The sequence below is a fragment of the Moschus berezovskii genome, chromosome 17 (assembly GCF_049115385.1).
Source record: "Moschus berezovskii isolate FMDL1 chromosome 17, NW_MosBer_1.0, whole genome shotgun sequence".
NCBI classification, from domain to species: Eukaryota; Metazoa; Chordata; class Mammalia; order Artiodactyla; family Moschidae; genus Moschus; species Moschus berezovskii.
This window is the reverse complement of record NC_142476.1, coordinates 9444704-9460042: the sequence shown is the minus strand read 5'-3', so window position 1 is coordinate 9460042 and position 15339 is coordinate 9444704. Positions and strand designations below refer to the sequence as shown.

General features: G+C 42.0%; 1 long non-coding RNA gene across 1 annotated transcript; it reads right to left on the bottom strand.

Annotated features, from left to right (window-relative positions):
- Positions 1-4287: 4287 nt before the first annotated feature.
- Positions 4288-8274, bottom strand: LOC148775053 (uncharacterized). Its single transcript, XR_016039525.1, has 4 exons — positions 8033-8274; positions 5582-5816; positions 4889-4951; positions 4288-4422 (listed from the first exon to the last, which is right to left on the bottom strand). It is a non-coding gene; the product is annotated as an uncharacterized LOC148775053 (long non-coding RNA).
- Between the last annotated feature and the right edge of the window lie 7065 nt (positions 8275-15339).

The window sequence follows — 15339 nt, the reverse complement described above, 5'->3', positions numbered from 1 at the left end:
AACTAGAATGTTCCAGGATATACCTACAATTTCATATCCATTGCCACATTGTACACAACAACCAAGATGGAAATACTGTCCAGTGTCCAGAAGCAGATAATAAAGAAAATGTGATGTATACATACACTGGAATGTGATTCAGTCTTTAAAACTGAAGGAAATCTTGTCATTTGCAACAATAAATGAAGTGGAAAAATATAGTTAAGAGTGAAATTAGCCAGTCACAGTAAGACAAACAGTGCACGATTCCATTGACCTGCGCGAAAACTCAAGAGAAGCAGAGAGTAGAAGGGTGGTTGTAAAAGTTTAGTTGCAAGGTGGAAATGTTCTAGAGACATGCAGAGCAACATGTTGCATTGAGTTAACCAGACTGACTGGACACTTCAAAGCTTAAGAGGCAAAGCTGGACTGGACTTCCTCCCTCTATGCCTGGAGGCTCCTCCTTTCTCAGACTCCTCTAGAACTGGGTGTGTCATCTGGGTAACACCAGGGGCTCCCAGCAGAAGGAAAGAGCTTCCCCAGTACCAATAGGTGCCTTAGGTGAGGGGGGAGGACTCATTCTGAGGCTGGAATTGGAAAGAGTTTGAATGAGCGAAGTGGCATAGTGATGAATCATGACCAGTCAAAACGCCAGGAGACCTACTAAGAGGTGAGATTTACTATTAAATGAAGGTGTGACTGACGCAGTAAAGGGGCTTCTGAAACACAGTTTTGCTCATTAAGAAGCCTGCAGGGCTTCCCTAGGCTAAGTGGTTAAGAATCTACCTGCCAATGCAGGAGATAGAGGCTCAATCCCTGGTCTGGAATGATTCCACACACCCTGGAGCAACTAAGCTAGTGACCCACAACTACTGAGCCTATGCCCTAGAGCCCAAGAGTCGCAGCTACTGAGCCCACGTGCCAAAACCACTGAAGCCTGAGAGCCCTAGAAGTCATGTTCTGCAGCAAAAGAAGCCTCCAAAGTGATGTCTATGCACCACAGCTATAGAGCTGCCCTCGCTCTCTACAAGTAGAGAAAAGCCTGTGCAGCAATGAAGACCCAGCAGAGACAATAAAAATATTAATAAAAATTTTAAAAATCCTGTAACTGTTTTCCTAGGTAGTGATCTAATTTATCTTCCAGGTTAAAGGATTTCTCTTGCTGTAAAATCAAATCCTACAGCAAACGTGTATACTTTAATTCTTACACACATACTCATTCAAGGCACAATGGTGATGGGAATTTTCAGGGGGAAGATGACACCAGGAACAGTGACATTTAGAGTGACATATATAGAGAAAAACACAACACGAAAAAATCACACGCACACAAAGAATCACACTATTCATGACACAGAGAGACATACCTAGTCCCATGGACACAAACCTGCACTATTAACAATAACACAGCTTCTTCCTGGAACTATAGTACTGGCCACATTATTCTACTTGCAAGCTACTTTTACCACCAGGGCCCCTATACTCATTCCCAGCAGGAATCTGGAATCAGTGTGCGTCTGCCCTAAAACCAGTGAGAAACCCCAAATTTCCCATCTAGACAGCTTTTTCTGCCCAAGTGAATGATTCTAGAATACATCCCGCTTTCACATTCTGGAAGGGCCACCTGCAAGTACAGAAGAGAAGACACTGTGAGGAGAAGATCGCAAAGATGCACAGTCTTTGGTTTATTTGGTGACAGTAGAAAACCTGATGAGGAACACTGGTGGAGTCCAGGGAACCCAGCAAGATCAAAGCACCAGTACTCAGGATGAAAGGCAAGACCTGTGCCTGGAGGATGGAACTTCCAAGTCCATCTGCGATGGAAATGGCAGAATTCTTTTCCTAGGGGAAATGTTGCTGCAGCAGAGAAAACTCTGTACTCTGCAGGGTATAATGGATGCTAACAATTTTAATATCCTGTGGACTGAGGCATCATGAATGGGTAATAAGACTCTCACTCCACATTTTCTCAACCAAGGGAATCATCTCTAACAGGAACAAACACCCTCAGAGACTCATTACTTAATTCCACTGAAAGAGAAATGAAACAATATTTCTATCTCAGACCAGAACAAACCAACCAACCAACAAAAAAAACAGCTTGCCTTGGAGATACACGGAGTCTCCTCTGTCCTGTCACGAGGTGGGTTGACTGGCAGGTCCTCAGTTAGATCTAGAGGGACACAGAATAGCTGTTACAACACTGGTGAGGCTGCTTTGCAAACATTCAGGGGGTTTTCTGTTTGTGTAGACACGGGGTGCTGTTTATGGCTGTGGGAGGTTAATGAGAATGAGGTGAATTTGTGTTCATCCATTCTCTTCAGAGGAGGAAGGAAAGAAAAGGAGAGGAGGAAGGAAATGAAAACAGAGCTTTGCCCTCCAGCTAAGAGAAACCTAATCAAAAGGAAATAGTCAATCTAATAAAAAGGAAACTCTAAAATGAATGCTACCGTTCAATGAAAGAGACCCACGACTCCTCCTGCTTATTTTGAGCTCCTGCTAACTTGTCACTGTCTCTTGATTTTTTCCCAGATCATTCTTCCTCCAGGATCCACAGTTGCTGCTACTATATCATGCTTTCTATGAGATTTTGTACTTGATTAGATAGTATATTAAAAAGCAGAGACATTACTTTGCCAACAAAGGTCCGTCTAGTCAAGGCTATGGTTTTTCCAGTGGTCATGTATGGATGTGAGAGTTGGACTGTGAAGAAAGCTGGTCGCCGAAGAATTGATGCTTTTGAACTGTGGTGTTGGAGAAGACTCTTGAGAGTCCCTTGTACTGGAAGGAGATCCAACCAGTCTATTCTAAAGGAGATCAATACTGGGTGTTCATTGGAAGGACTGATGCTAAAGCTGAAACTCCAATACTTTGGCCACCTCATGCGACGAGTTGACTCAGTGGAGAAGACTCTGATGCTGGGAGAGATTCGGGGCGGGAGGAGAAGGGGACGACAGAGAATGAGATGGCTGGATGGCATCACCGACTCTGTGGACATGAGTTTGAGTGAACTCCGGGAGTTGGTGATAGACAGGGAGGCCTGGCATGCTGTGATTCATGGGGTCGCGGAGAGTTGGACACGACTGAGCAACTGAACTGAACTGAAAGTAAACTCTGTTAGAGGACTGAATTCAATCCTGAGAGAAATATGCTATTGTATTAATTCACTAATCACTTGTCTTCAAGAAAATCAAATATACAAGATTTGATAATACAGAATTCCTGCATTTAAATACAGCTACTATCAATAATATCATATTTTTCTCTACATGCTTGCTTTGTACACAGTGTGTGCCTGTCCACTGAGTCAGTGGCTGTCCATAGTCAGAGAGGCCAAATGTTTAGTGGGACAACTCCTCAGAAAAAGCACAGACTGAGCACTGACTATCTTTAAACCACACAGGTAGGAGATTTTCAACAAGAGTCATGGTCACCAAGCTAACAATCAAGTTTTACTTTGAGTTCTTAGTTGCCACTGTCCCTTGGGTGTGTGCTGCAGGGTTTCATCAATTGAAAGGATTATGGTACTGTTACCCAGTACAATAACACATCTTCCTGATTCTTATCTGTTTGTGCCCTAGTTTAAGCTCTGACACCTGCACTGACGGATATGACCTGTATTGTCTACATGAAGCTACACAACTCTCTGTTAGCTGTCAGAAGGATGAGGGTCCAGAAGTAACTTTCACACTAAAGACATGCCGAAGTTGGCCATTAATCCCCCCAGTAGCTGCCCTGGGTTCTGTGACCACACAGGCCACCTTATAATGAAGGGCAGGGTCTGGAACTCTGGAGCTACTAGTACTTCCAGGCATGAACTTGGAGCAGGAATCCCTGGCTCCATGACTGAGGATCACTCGTCTCATTGACACAGCCAGGTCAGGGGTCCAGAGCATTCATTCTCAGACCCAGCCCTGGGTTTTCAGTTTGACTTTTCCACTTAAGAAATCAAAAGCTGAGAACATTGATTTCTGCACCATCTCCAGCCATCTAATGGGAACACGGACCAAACCCGGGGAAGAGTTATGTTGATGGCATAAGACGGAATGCGCAGAGACTGTGTAGTGTTAATGAGACTTTTTTGGAAAGACAATTTTTTGACAGTTTTATTGTCTAAGAGGAAATATCTCCTGAGGAAATATACAGACAGGCACATTCACAGTCATACTATGTGGTTTCAACACATGCCCACCTCCAAGCAGACTCCTTCACACAATCCCACACCATCTAAATGATGCAGTTGCTTCTGAAGTCACTAGAACTGGGCCAGCACTTTTGCCTGGGAGGTCATTCTCTTGGTCTCACCACGTGTAAGAACCCAAATTCAGGGCTCCTCCAAAAACTGAGGCAGCAAAGAGCCCCACCTTCATCAATTAGATTGTATCTGATCAGAGGGATGTATATCCCTGAATATGAAGAAATCTCTTTGGCTGTTTCATAAACCTGTGATGAGAGAGAAGAAAACAGTGTGAGGGTGTCAGCATCTTTTATTCTCTGCACTAAGTCTTCTGTTCTCTGATTTTTCTTCTCAGAAAACTAAAACTCCTTAAGTCAATGGCCCCAAAAGAAAATAGAAAGGCTCCCGTGCTGAAAACGGTGGCCTATTTCACGTAAGATCTCTCCGTTTCCATTTGACCAACAATAACAAAATTGTGTTTCAAAGAGGAAAAATTTCTGCTGAGGAAAGGACCTACTCTTATACAGTAGTAACTGATGCTTTTGTTTTAAAATGTCCTTCTGAATCAGGTCTGTGTTGATAATTGATATACGCTCAATGCTCCAGCAACCAAATAAACTGTATGCATCAGGGATAATGTACATTGTCAGACTAAGATAACTGTATTCGACTGAATAAAAAAGAAAGAAGTGAAGCAACAGTCTTATCCCAGATAAGGAGAGGTGACCATACCTTCAGGGTATTCAGTTCCTGCTCCTCATTCCAGCCCTGGAAGAGTTCCTCCAACAGGTCCTCCTGGGAAATCAGTGAGACACGGAGTAGCTGTCAGGACGCTGGTGAGGCTGATCACCAATCCCTCAGTGTTCTGTTTTTCTTTTTTTTTGATGGGGATACAAGGTGGAGTGTATGCATGTGGGAGGTTAGTAACTATGGACTGAGCTGCCATTGAATATTCTCTTTGCTGGATGAAGGAGAGCAAAGGAGAGGAGCAGGAAAGAAATGAGGTAGAGCTTCTGCATATTAACTAATGATAACCTAACAGCGGGGAAAAAGAAACACTAAAATGCATGCCAGCTTTCAATGATAGAGACCTATGACCCTCCTGTCTGCTGAGCTGCAATTCCCTTTCCATGCAATGCCCATTGTTGGGGAGACCTCATGGTTCTCCTGCTTCGGTTCTTTCCATCTGTTCTCTGGAAGAGTGTGTACAAAACTGTCACTAGGCAACTGTACATTTTTCTAATTTAGGAAGATATTTAAGGCAGACATCTGACAGAAGAACCAAAAAATATGAATTAAGGAATCAAACAAAACTATAAAATACATTTATATCTCTGTAAAGTGATGGAAATTTTAAAAATATGAGGAAAAAAAGTCAGTAAAAGTTAAACAGCCCGTTTGAAGAAACAGGCAGTAGGAACCTACCTCCAAAACAACAGTTCAGGTTGCCTATTTTCACTCACAAGGTTGAAGGTGAGCTCTTCTCACTCGACACCATATATGAACCTCTAAGCTCATAAAGCGACACCTGGTGCAGAATGCGCAGTATCACATTACAGTGGAGACGATTCATCATAGAACTTTCAGAGTAAACTGGACTCTGCACAGGATGAGTCCAACTGCTGCTGTCCAGAATGTGTGTTTCTATGGACAAACTGGGCTTTTCACAGTAAATATTTTATTTCAAAAACTGAATCCCAGGTTCACAGATTCCTCTCTGATTAAGAAAATAATGTATATGAGAGAAAATGGCCTGCCCCCCAAATACAGTTGTTTGTGAACATCTCAGGGTGAAGAGGAACAAGGCTGACACGTTGACAATAAAAGGAATTCTCTTCCTCTACATATATCATTTCCAAGATTTCTAAGTAACCAGATGTGTCTAGATCAGATAACTTAAATTATGTTCCAGTTGAAATGAAAAGCAGCATTAATTGAAATTCAACTGCAAAATGTCATATTCTTATTGTATAATGCATATACTTATCAAATTACATAAATCCTTTTCTCCTTCTCTACATATATTACTTCCTTTTCTCTCTATGCACCTAAATGAACAGACTTACTCATCTCTCAGTCTCTGCCAATTCACTTAACAAGTTATCTGTTACTGTGTGTAAAGCCTGGCTATTCACTGAACAAGTAACAAAAAACAATCCACTGGGTTTTCACCTATAGGTTAGGTGAAAGTGTAGTTACTGTTTTTCTACATGAAGAATTTTAGACAACCCAAAACTCTAGGATTAAATGTGTGTTCTGGATTATAATTCAATACCTAATTACTCCCCATTCTCATGGCCATGAACAGCGGCTATAGGATGATAAGTGACCAGCCCCCTAAAACATAGAAGTGAAAACTTTAAGAGAAAGATGAAAAAGTGAAAGTGAAGTCGCTCAGTCATGTCCAACACTTTGCCACTGCATGGACTGTAGCCCACCCGGCTCCTCCGTCCATGGGATTTTCCAGGCAAGAATACTGGAGTGGGCTGCCATTTCCTTTTCCAAAAGTTGCCCCATTTAAAACAAATTAGGTGCCCTTACAAAGTATGGAATCCTGTATTGTGTGTGTGTACCTTTGTGTTCAATAGCATCTGATTCTTTGAAACCCTATGGACTGTAGCCCGCCAGCTTCCTCTGTCCATGGGATTTTCAAGGCAAGAATACTGGAGTGGGTTGCCATTTCCTTTCCAGGGGATCTTCCCAACCCAGGGATGGAACTCTTATTTCCTGTGCCTCCTGCATAGACAGGCAGATTCTTTATCACTGAGCCATCTGGGAAGCCCAGGTGTAGTACAAAGCCTTATCGTTACTTAAAAAAAAAAAAGTGTGAAAGTGTTAGTCACTCAATGCTGTTGGGCTCTTTGCATCTCAGTGGACTGTAGCCAGCCACTCTTCTGTCCATAGGATTCCCCAAGCAAGAATGCCGGAGTGGGTAGCCATTCCCTTCTCCAGGGGGTCTTCCCAACCCAGGGATAGAACCTGTGTCTCTTGCACTGACGGTAGATTCTTTATTGTGTGAGCCAGCAAGGAAGCCCTTCATTGCTGACTCAGCTCACCTCCAAATATCTGAACTAACAGATTAAGTGGGTCTTTGATGAAGTAAAACGATAATTAATATGGTGTCAAGTTTTTTCCAAGGATTACCCAACTGAGATATGAACCAAGGGTGGAAAATAACAGGTAATATTGTTAATCTAAATGAACAATTTTAGTGCTTGCTAGATTGATGGAAAATGTGTGTGTGTGTATAAACAAGGAAACTGAGGAATAAAATTTAAAAAAAAATTAGGGATTCTATTTCTTTTTTAATAAGATTTTTAAAAAATGACTGAATTTGTTGCAATATTTCTTAGTTGTTTTTTTATGTTTTTGGATTTTTGGCTCTGAGGCATGTGGGATATTAGTTCCTGACCAGATATTGAACCCACATCCCACACCCCCTACTTTGGAAGGGGAAATCCTAATCATTAGACTGCCAGGCAAATCCCTAGGGACTGTATTTTCAAATATATTGGAGGAATATAATTCTAAAAGGAGTAAAGGACAGCAGTTCAGACACCCAGTTTTGGAAGGAAATCAGAATGAAGCAGAAGACTTCCCTTCCAGCTACCACCTGAGAATTCATGGTGAGCGAAGAGCTAATGAGTAAATGTAGGTTAAGCTCTTAGAAACATGCGTGGCAGAGTGTCATGATATCTGATAGTTCCATTAATAAATCTGGAAAAAATAACATTACTTCCAGAGACAGCATCTAGAAGGCTGCAGAATAGGGAAGGAAGGAAACAGATTTTAAAGTATGTTCTGTTGCAACCCGTGAATTTTCTACAAGTGTGTTTTTCTCGTTGTGTTTAATATAAATTATTTTTATAAACTAACCCCCATGTGATGGCATGTGACATCCACTTTGGTCCCAAGGTGAGGAATTCAGACAGAGTGCCGTGGGGCTGGCTCTTTCTGCTTTAGGATGTTGGAGTCTCAGGAGAGGAGACTCACCAGCTGAGGTTGACAATAACACTAGGAGCTGGACTCCTCTGGAGGTGACATTACTCCACGTCTGCAGCTGAAGCTGGGTTTGCTGGCGGAGCTTCAGGAAGCCTCCCCACGAGGCCTGGGCCTCCTCCTAGAAGGCAGGACGGCAGAGATCATTGTCGGTGGTGGAGGGCTCCAACAGGAGATTGACCTGAGTGGCTCATGGCCTTTTCAGGCTTAACTGTGGACAATACACAGTGTTATTTCCAGGACATCTGTCAGTGGTAAATAAGCCCTCATCACCCTGTATCAACTCTTGTTAAAGGAAAGGGCCTAGACCCACATCTAAGTGGGAGAAATATAAAAGAAACTGCACAGGTGTTAAGATTTATACCTGTACATATCAGCCTAACAAAAATAAAATAAAAATACTCAATAGCAACACATGAAAAGATGCTCAGCATCATTAATCATTAAGGAAATGCAGATTAAAAATACAAACAATGAGGTACACAAATAACAAATGTTGGTGAGGATATTGAGAAAGGCGAACCTTCCCACCCTGTTGGTGGGTATGTAAATTGCAACAGACACTACAGAAAGGGTTCCTCAAAAAAATGAAAGTAGAGCTACCATATGATCTAGCAATTCTACTCCCGAGGATATATTTGAAGAAAACCAAAACCTCATTTCAAAAAAGTACATGGAGCCCACTGTTGAAAGCAGTATTATTTACACTTGCCAAGATATGAAATTAACCTAAGTATCCATCAGCCAATGAATGGATAAAAAAGATGTTATATGTGTCTGTATATATATGCTGCTGCTGCTAAGTTGCTTCAGTCGTGTCCGACTCTGGGCGACCCCATAGATGGCAGCCCACCAGGCTCCCCCGTCCCTGGGATTCTCCAGACAAGAACACTGGAGTGGGTTGCCATTGCCTTCTCCAATGCATGAAAGCGAAAAGTGAAAGTGAAGTCGCTCAGTTGTGTCCGACTCTTAGCAACCCATGGACTGCAGCCCCCCAGGCTCCCCCGTCCATGGGCTTTTCCAGGCAAGAGTACTGGAGTGGGGTGCCACTGCCTTCTCCACAATAGAATACTACTCATCCGTAAAAATTCAGATATGCCGTTTGCAGCAGCGTGGATGGATCTGGAAGGTCTGGCACTCAGTGAAGTAAGCCTGAGAAGGACAGACACTCAGTGAGACCCTCACGCGCGGAGCCTCAGGAACACAGCAAACTGCTGAACGCGCTGGGAGAGCAGCGGACTCAGAGACCAGACAGCGGCCACCAGGGGCGACCACTGCTTCCTCCAGGGCGCCTTCCCCACCCAGGACTTGGGCCCTCATCTCCTGCATGGGCAAGCGGATTCTTTACTGCAAAAGCAAAGCCCAGGGAAGCCCACAGATACGTACGGAGATACATATATGTAAAACGGAATCACTTTGCTGTATACCTGAAATTAACACAACATTGCAAATCAACTATACTTCAATAAAAGTTAAATATTAATTCAAAAAGAAACACATTTTTAAATGGCCTACAGGTAATTTGACTCAAATCAAAGTAAGCAACAATTTAAGTATCAGCATTTATATGTCTCCTCACATAAGACTCTGCAAGTGACCCCTGCTCCCTACCCACTGGATGCACCTCTAGTCTCAGGCCTCAGTCTGCTGTCAAACACTACATGTGCTCAGCTTGCATTGTGGAGTCTGGGAGAAGGAAAATCCCAGTTTTGTTTAATAGCCATGTGTGTATTCTGAACTTAATATTATCATCTTACACTTTTCTGTTGGAGTCTTAATTCCACACAGAGAGAAAGCCATGAGAGAACCCAATGAGAAGGCAGTCATCTCAAAGCCAAGGACGGACTGCTCAGAAAAATCCAACTCGACCTTAAATCCCAGCCTCCAGAACGCTAGAGAATAGTGTTCGGTCTTTTAAACAACCGGGTCAGTGGTATTTTGTGATGGCAGTCCTAGTAAGCCAAGACAAGACTCTAAAACATCTTTGAATCTAAATTACTTTAGCTATTTATATAGCTTATAATTACAATCTATTGACTAACAAGTGAAATAATCTAGAGACAATGATGTACATACCTATAAATCTTATTTTCTCTTGCTATGTTTTTCCTGTGACTTCCAATTCCAATTAACTACTCATTGAACTCATTCTCAGGGCTTCCCTGGTGACTCAGAAGTAAAGAAACCACCTGCCAATTCAGGAGATGTGGGTTTGACCCCTGGGTTGGGAAGATCCCCTGGAGAAGGAAAAGGCAACCCACCCCGGTATTCTTGCCTGGGAAATCCCATGGACAGAGAGGCCTGGTGGGCTACAGTCCATGGGGTCGCAAAGAGTCAGACACGACTTAGCAACTAAACAACAATAAACTCAATCCCGTCAGTGGTTCATATTATAAATATAAGGGCAAAGAAAATGACAAGAGAAAATGTTAAGTCCAAGGCATGTAGAGAAAGTTTGTCTGCATAAAATTTACAAAATATTATTCAAGTAATATCTTGTATTATTTTTACTTTCCTCTCATTCTGGTAATACTATTCTTCATGAATATGTCTGTTAGAATATTATTGTTTTTCTTTAAATGAAAAAATTTGAAATGAACAACACCCTCAGAAATTCTTACAGTATTACAATGTAAGTAAATATAAAATGAAAACGACTTCATCTTGTTGTAGAAGCAATTAATGCACTTTTGGTTTCCTATTTAAATGCCAATTTGTTGGGGCTCCCAAATCTTCTGCCTGGAACTTGTGAGTCATATTCAAGTGTGCCATCAACTCAAGAGAAGGGACCTTTCTCTGCTGCAATCTGCCTCACTTGATAGTCCCATACACTCCTTAGTTTTTTCTTGACAAAAAGCTGATAATCATGATTAATCCCTCACTTTCTTTCACTTCCCATTTCACATCTGCTAGTTCCACCTTCAGAATGTGACCACCCACCCCACCTCTACCTCCACCAATTCTGAATCAAATCTCCCCTTACATTAGTTCTTCTCAGTCCTTGAACCACAAACCCTGCAAAGGATCAGACCACACACCTCAACTCTCCTCCAGCAACAGAGCTTTGCCTCACAGGGCAGTCCCACACACGCTCTTTTTCTCCGTCAATTTCCCCAAAGCTGGTTGATCAAATCGCTTGATCCCCATTCTCTCTAATTAAAGGTAAGGAGAAGAAAGGAACTGACATTATCTACATCTGGCAATTCTAGGCTAGCTCCTGTTTTAATTGTGTGTGTGCCTGTAGGGTCCACCTCTTTGCAGTCCTATGGAATATAGCCCACAAGGCTCCTCTGTCCATGGATTTCTCCAGGCAAGAATACTGGAGTGGGCAGTTATCTCCTTCTCCAGGGGATCTTCCCAGCCCAGGGACTGAACTTGAGTCTCTTGCCTCTTCTACATTGAAAGGCAAATTCTTTACTTCTGTACCATCTGGGAAGTCCATCTTTACAGACATGAAAGTTTTACACTCATTGCATAGACAATGAAACCAATGATCATCTGAAATATTTGTATAGCTCTGTGAATAAGTGTCAATTTAGCTAACTAGTAGCAACACTGGGATTCAAACCCAGACAAATCTGGGGCCAATTTCCACACCCTATCTACACCATGCTGACTTGAAGGCATTCTTTAGTGCTTCTCATTGGCCTCCCTGGGATCCCAGAAAGACTGTTTTGGTGGGAGTTGGTGATGGACAGGGAGGCCTGGCATGCTGTGATTCATGGGGTCGAAAAGAGTCGGACACGACTAAGCAACTGAACTGAACTGAAAAGAATGTGTTTAGGAAGCAGATCAAAACAGAATCTGAAGACCATATCTTTACATGTAAAATAGAAATAAAATTCTAACACAGAGAGTCCTTTAATTAAATCAAAATTGAAAGTGAAAGTCGCTCAGTCATGTCAGACTCTTTGCAACCCCATGGACTATATAGACCATGGAATTCTCTAGGCCAGAATACTGGAGTGGGTAGCCTTTCCCTTCTCCAGGGGATGTTCCCAACCCAGGGATTGAACCCAGGTCTCCCGCATTGCAGGCGGATTCTTTACCAAATGAGGCACAAGGGAAGCCCAAGAATATAGGGGTGGGTAGCCTATCCCTTCTCCAGCAGATCTTCCCGACCCAGGAATCCAACTGGGGTCTCCTGCATTGCTGGTGGATTCTTTACCAACTGAGCTATCAGGGAAGTCCAAGAATCAGATAAAGAATTTAGCACTGTTAGTAGGAAAGAATAAGAACCCACACAGATACACACCTTGCTACTTTTCTTACCCCCTTTCTGATTAAACAGATCTAAACACACACACACACACACCCCACACACAAACAGTAAGCTAGGTCAGGCCATTCGTGCTCTTGTTGACTCCTCCAAATTGACCACCAAACTCCTCACTTTATGTCCACTTCCTTGACTTCCTCACTGCTCCTGGCAGGCACAGTCCATAGAGGGGCACCTTCGCCTTAGGCATCTTCTCTGCCTGCCGAGTTCATCCTCAAAGCTTGGTTTATTCATTTACTGTCCTCTGAGGCCTGCTCAAGGTAACTTTATTAGATAAGCCACCCTTCATTATTCTATTAAACGTCTCACCACAGGCACTCTTACCCCAACTTAGGCTTGTTTCCCTAGCTTTTATCACAATCTAACAAGCAATCTAACATACAATGCGATATGTTTACGTTTTTCCCTGTAAATATCTGTCTTCTCAAAATAATTCTTATATAATGAGAAAAAGGGGCCTGAGATGGCTGGATGGCATCACCGACTCTGTGGACATGAGTTTGAGTGTACTCCGGGAGTTGGTGATGGACAGGGAGGCCTGGCATGCTGTAATTCATGGGGTCGCGGAGAGTCGGACACGACTGAGCGACTGAACTGAACTGAACTGAACTGATGTTTTGTTTACTCTTCTAGATCACAAACGACTAGTGCCTAACACCTGTTAGCTCCTAAATAAATATTCCCTGTTCTTGCTGTTCAGTCACCCAGACATGTCCAACTCTTTGTGACCCCATGGACTGCAGCACCCCAGGCTTCCCTGTCCCTCACCATCTCCCAGAATTTGCCCAAGTTGCCCACGTCCATTGCATCGGTGATGTTTTCCAGCCATCTCATCCTCTGACACCATCTTCTCCTGCTGCCCTCGATCTCTCCCAGCATCAGGTACTTTTCCAATGAGTTGTCTGTTCGCATCAGATGACCAAAATATTGGAGCTTGAGCTTTAGCTTCAGTATCAGTCCTTTCCGTGAAAATTCAGGGTTGATCTCCCTTAAGATTCACTGGTTTGATCCCCTTGCTGTCCAAGAGACTTTCAGGAGTCTTCTCCAGCACCACAGTTCGAAGGTATCAATTCTTTGGCATTCTTCCTTCTTTACAGTGCAGCTCTCACAACTGTATATGACCACTGGAAAGACCATAAGTATTTACTGAACACATTTAATGAAAGAGTTGAATATTTATATCTGTATTGTGCAAATAAAGATTGTAAAAACTAAGATCAATTCATCTCTGGCCATTTCGTTGGCCAATTGTATCTTCTTTTGTCAGTCATATTAATATGTCTCAGCTGATTGATCATTTGCAGTAGAGGTCAAAATTGAAATTATTTAATTCCACAGGTTGCTTTGGAGGGCAATGAAACAGAAACTTGATACTGTTTCATCTTTTTCACAGTTGTTCCTTTATGGAAGCTTACCTTTTGTAATGAAAATGTAATACTAAAACACGTTGACATTTTCCTTAATGTGCACAAAAACATATGTACAAACTAGATCAGAATAGAATGGAAAATAAACTAAAAATGTCATTGTGGAATAGAGTGAAGTGCCCTGAATATTTACAATTGAAAGAAAATTTCCAAGAATAGTGTACATGGAAAGTATTTCTAAATTGGGCACAATTTATTTTAAAAAATTAATAAACTACCATTCGCTATCTTTTTAAAAAAGAAAATATCAAAAAGGTTGTTGGTAATTTTTCTTAATCTATCTGTTTTCAACATTGTTTGAAAACTAGGGTTTTAAAATTTAACAGAAATAGAGATCAATGGAACAAAATAGAAAGCCCAGAGATAAATCCACACACATATGGAAATCTTATCTTTGACAAAGGAGGCAAGAATACACAATGGAGGAAAGACACTCTCTTCAACAAGTGGTGCCGGGAAAACTGGTCAACCACTTGTCAAAGAATGAAACTAGAACACGTTCTAACACCATACACAAAAATAAACTCAAAATGGATTAAAGATCTAAACGTAAGACCAGAAACTATAAAACTCCTAAAGGAAAACATAGGCAAAACACTCTCCGACATCAATCATAGCAGGATTCTGTATGACCCACCTCCAAGAGTAATGGAAATAAAAGCAAAAATAAACAAATGGGGCCTACTTAAAACTAAAAGCTTCTGCACAACGAAGGAAACTATACGCAAAGTGAAAAGACAGCTTCAGAATGGGAGCAAATAATCGCAAACAAAGCAACTGGCAAAGAATTAATCCCCCAAATATACAAGCAACTCATGCAGCTCAATTCCAGAAAAATAAACGACCCAATCAGAAAATGGGCCAAAGAACTAAACAGACAGTTCTCCAAAGAAGACATACAGATGACTAACAAACACATGAAAAGATGCTCAACATCACTCATAATCAGAAAAATGCAAATCAAAACCACAATGAGGTACCATTTCACGCCAGTCAGAATGGCTGCTATCTAGACGTCTACAAGCAATAAATGCTGGAGAGGGTGTGGAGAAAAGGGAACCCTCTTACACTGTTGGTGGGAATGCAAACTAGTATAGCCACTACGGAGAACATGGTGGAGATTCCTTAAAAAACTGGAAAGAGAACTGCCATACGACCCAGCAATCACACTCCTGGGCATACACACTGAGGAAACCAGAATTGAAAGAGACACGTGTACTCTAATGTTCACTGCAGCACTGTTTATAATAGCCAGGACATGGAAGCAACTTAGATGTCCATCAGCAGAGGAATGGCTAAGAAAGCTGTGGTACATGTACACAATGGCGTATTACTCAGCCATTAAAAAGAATACATTTGAATCAGTTCTAATGAGGTGGATGAAACTGGAACCTCTTGTACAGAGTGAAATAAGCAGAAAGAAAAACACCAGTACAGGACACGAACACATATATATGGAATCTAGAGAGATGGTAACG